The 4,674-nt window shown below is 40.6% G+C and overlaps 1 long non-coding RNA gene across 1 annotated transcript; it reads right to left on the minus strand.

The window, feature by feature from the left end:
- Positions 1 to 628: 628 nt before the first annotated feature.
- LOC134158110 (uncharacterized) lies at positions 629 to 2,047 on the minus strand. Its single transcript, XR_009962593.1, has 2 exons — positions 1,352 to 2,047; positions 629 to 1,019 (listed from the first exon to the last, which is right to left on the minus strand). It is a non-coding gene; the product is annotated as an uncharacterized LOC134158110 (long non-coding RNA).
- Between the last annotated feature and the right edge of the window lie 2,627 nt (positions 2,048 to 4,674).

A 4,674-nucleotide genomic window follows, 5' to 3' on the forward strand; every position in this document is an offset into this window, starting at 1 on the left:
AATGAACTTCATGAACACCAATGAGTATAAATAAACCTCATTCATAACATGCATTTTAAATGTGATGAATTTATCCTCTCCCTCACTTTCAAACACAGAAAAGATATTCTACAGAAAAGCTGAGGTGGTGAAAATGTTCTTTAAAGAATAAGATAGGGAAGAGCAGGCTGGGAAATACTTACAGGTGATTCCCCTTCCTTCCTGGAAACAGCCTTTAAAAGGCACTAGTAGTGTTGTCACTGGAACTAGAGTTCAATAAAAGGAGGCCTTTGCCCACATCACCTCTCTTTTTAGTAGGGCCCTGTCACACAGATAAAGTGTGAAATAAAATATAATCTGAAGGGGGACTCTGAAATGTCCTCCTACTGCAAAACTTCAGGCCAGTTCTGTCCAGACTAAATAAAAGCCATTGGATCTACATATCTCTCCCATCCAGAATCATTGTTCCAGTAATCAGAAAAGAGTGAGGACTGTTGTGTGGTATTTACAGCTGTCAGTGATTTCATGAGCTGTTGCAAACATCCCTGCCATTTAAAGATCATGAAGCATGTTGAGAGTATGTTGACCATATACTATCACGGTCAGCACCTTTTTAGTAAAAATGAAAATGTATTTAAGACCTCATGGCTGACTGTGATGGATTGGTTTCCATCATAAAAACTGAAACGCTTTAATGAGAAAGGGCTTTATGAGTCTAGCTGTTAGCCATGGGGTTGTCATCACACTGTAGCCTTCCAATTCTTTCCCTCTGGGATTAATCCAAGGCTGCTGGACCACTAATTTATTACAAAGACAGGTGCTGGAGAAAGAAAAAAAAAAAAAGAAATTAAGAAATAAAGAGTGTGAAAGAAAAAGAGAAAACAAGTGAGGAAGAAAGAGCAAGAGGATACAAGCAAGCAAGACAGAGAGAATGACAAACTTAACTACAAGACAGAATTTGCCTTGGCTATAATTTGCTTGCACACCAGATGTCTGCATGGTTCAGGCTGACAGCATTGCAGAGAGTGGGAAGCTCAGCACTGTCAAAAGACAAAAAAAAGAAGAGAAATTCAAAAAATTAAAACAAAAATGACTTTGCTGTTTATTTCTTTCACCAGTAAAAATCGGGTCCTCTATTCACACAGCTGGTCATACCATGCACTAACACTTCCCCTCGCCAGCATGTCATTGGAGTCCTCCTCAGAATTTGACCAGATTAGATGAAAAAAATTAATTTTAATGCAGTAGTCTGAGGGAGTTGTAAAATGCCTCTCTCTAATTAGTTTATAAGTTTGAGAGTGAAGGACTTGGGTGAAGAAATGTAATGATGTCAGTTCTGTGATATCTGAACAGGCTTATTTACATTCCTCACCTTATATCTTTTCCTTTCGCACCCATCTTCCTTTCTTCACCTCTCCCCTTTCCCCCTGTCATCTGTGTTTCTTTCTTGCTTGCCAAGTACATTGCGTACCTGGGGTCAACAAGACAGTTCTGCAGATGGGTTGATGACACAGCAAAATACTTGGTATGAGATGTTTCTGTCTGGCCTACAGATGGGAGACTCATAAACACTTTATACACCCAGTCCCTCATTACTGGTTTAATAGATTTTCTACTGGAAAGCCAAGAGCTTCCCTAGGCAATGCAAGGAGTTGCCATATGTTCAGGATACTAATTAATAGTCCTTCTAAAAATTCATGTGTTTTCAGGCTAACAGAAAAAGTTAAATTCTTTTCTTCTTGGTATGTTTTTAGTGCTTGAGAAAGGATCCAACTATGTGGGCTGTTCCATGGGTATCACAGGCTTTGCCAACTGGATGTGTACGAGTGTGAGTGATGTTTTTTGTCTTAAGTCATACAGATTGATTGCATTTAAAACATACTGCATCAGTATCTTCTGTCCCTGATACCTCATCACAGTTCCTCAGAGACAATACCACTTAATCTGCCTGAGTCAGAGTAGTGTTTCTGAGAGAGTTGCATACGTTCTTGTAACAACTGAGAAAAAGAGGCAGCTCCACACCTCCAGAGCTTTCCTCCATCCTGCTCAGAGCAATGGACCTTTTTGAAGACAGACTGTCCTGGAGTAGGAGATAATTAAGAGCGCCCTTTCTCCCCAGTGAGATTCCAAGTGTGAGCTTAGTACATTCACATCTGCCGGAAAAGAAAGTCCCAGAAGATTTTTCCATGTGTGAGGGTGAAAAGTGCTCAAATATTCTACTGGAAGAATCAGTCTTCCTGAATTCCTTTGGCTAACCTGGAGTGGAAATGGTGGAACAATAATCAGGTGCCATAAGGAGCAGTGAACATAATAAAATACTCCTTTGTCTTCTCTATTTTTTCATGAAGTGCTATGAAGTGAACACCCTGCCTCTATCTGATGGCACCCTGAGGATGAAGGACTTAAGTGAAGACCACATCAGTCTGGGACAGTGGAGGATTTCAGACTGCACGCAGTAGAAAAAAGCTCATCAGCTTTGGGTTTCTGGCTGAGTTATTCCAGAGAAATTTAATTCTTCTTCCCGTATCCCTTTTGTGATTTGAGGTTGACAGAGCATCCTTCTTTCCTCATGAGAAATACCTGAGCAGCTTATTACCATGCCACCTTCTATCCTAGCTATAGTTATATTTTTTGTATATTATACATGTAAACCCCTCAGGAAACTGTGAAAAGTTCTGCAGACCTCAGTGAAAGTAAACTGGCTTCTCAGCGAGACAGAAATGAGGTGTGCTGAGGAAAGAACACCTCCAAAGGAAAATTCAGAGATTTGTTCTCTGAGTCATGTGCTAAATTCCTTTGTAGCTTCAAGGTCTTGGTGGCCAACAGAGACTACGTTATTCTTAGGAAGAGACTAGAAAACACGACTGAAAGTGCTAAAAATGCCATTGTGTACATAGCATCACTCCCTGACCTCAAAGAGTTTGAATCTCCAGCCCTCAGAAAATGTGTAACATAAAGAAAAAAGATCTAGAGCAGAAACATGGAAACATTTCCACATAGAAAAGACTTAGAAAGGAGATCTCTGATGTAGATCGTTGACAAATAAAATACGAGAAGGATATAAATCTATGTCAGGAACATGGTGATCTCTAATGTCCTCATCATCCCAGAATGAGGGACTTTCACCTCTTTCTGAAGCACATGCCTAGTTTGAAATATGCAAGCTGTTCTTGTAAAGTCTTCATGGGAATCCCTTGGATTACCTATAACGTTTCAATTTGGGCATCTTCCTCAGGATGTCACTGAGTCAATGCCCCAGTATGAAGAACAGCCAGCAGATAGGACTGCCCCATTCACTGCAGTAGGTCTCCATGGGCAGCGAAGCAGCAATTGTGATTTCCAGTCCCAGACGAGCAACTGACTCATCCTGTCTTTGTTCTTGGAGTCTCAATTTCTTCATACCAGAGACTGTTCTTCCTTCAGATTAATTCAATTTCTATGGCATTGGCTCCAGCCCGTGTACCCTGGGGGTGACTCTCTCAGCCTTTCCCTGAAGAGCATTTTAGACCAATGAGACCCCACAATTATCCCCATCATGAAAATAAGGAACATTTCCACAGAGAAAATGGGGATTTGTATTCAGAAAAGCCTGATACCTGCTGCAGAAACTACACAAAAATTATTCGTGATTAGATTTCATATATGCAAGCTTCCTTTAAAATTCCAGTTTCGTAAATGCTCTGACATCTAAAAAAAAAAAAAAAAAAAGTGAAACATTTACGTTAAAACCAGAATTCGTGGAAATCTGTTTCTTCTGTTAGTTGCAAAGGAAAGAAGAAAATAGTCCACATTGGTAATTCTTTTGTCTACAATACAGCACAAAGGGCTTGAGGTCCTCTACAGTCTTGTCAAGTACTTCTTATTGTTATTCACATGGTGAAAACAACTTTTGTTTTTGCTTATATGTGGTGCAGGAGAATATTTATGGAATGAATCAGATGAAGAAGTCCGGAAGAACTCATTCTTATCTACACTGATGTTCATCCCACCAACTTCAGCCACTTGTAAATTAGGTGCCTAAACTAAGTGGCTGTCTAGATTATTCAGTTAATGAAGAAAGGTAGGCATTTCCAAACAAGAAAAGCCTCTACCTCTGGGACAGGCTGGGAGAAATATTCCTCAGAGATACAAAACTTTCTCCATTGCCTAAACTGGGATCTATCCAGAATCCTGTGGAAAATCCTTAAATACTATACAGCTTTAAATTCGATGAGTTCAACCCCACCTGGAGACTGGCCTCCTGTGTAACATTAACCGTAACATTCAGTGATTGAATTTCTCCATTTTATTCTATTTCTCTAACCTTCTGGGTTGTTCCCTCTTTGGTAGAGCTATGCCAGACCCCTATGGGACAGCAGAGTGATTTTGCTGTTCCCTAATGTGACATTTTCCCCCTTAGAGCTTATCACTGTGTTTGCAGATTTTGTTTCATGCCACCTCAACATCAATCTTCTTTCTATGTCTGTCCCTTTTGCTCTTGGTGTAAGTTCTGGGGACTTTCCCACCCTGTGTCACTTCATCTGGTCACAAAGCCACAATCCCACCACAGCTTTGTTTGCCAAGTGTGTTGCATAAGGTTCAGCCTTGTGGGTTTCCTCTGGAGCAAGGAGACAACAAAGATCCTCTGTGGGAGCAGAAAAAACAGCCTGCTCTCTCAGGGTGCCCTAGAAGGGGGCTTTGGCCTCTTTATTTTCA

This window comes from Pezoporus occidentalis, unplaced genomic scaffold (genome assembly GCF_034315485.1).
Source record: "Pezoporus occidentalis ecotype Australia unplaced genomic scaffold, CSIRO_AGI_Poc_V1 ctg126, whole genome shotgun sequence".
Taxonomy (NCBI): domain Eukaryota; kingdom Metazoa; phylum Chordata; class Aves; order Psittaciformes; family Psittacidae; genus Pezoporus; species Pezoporus occidentalis.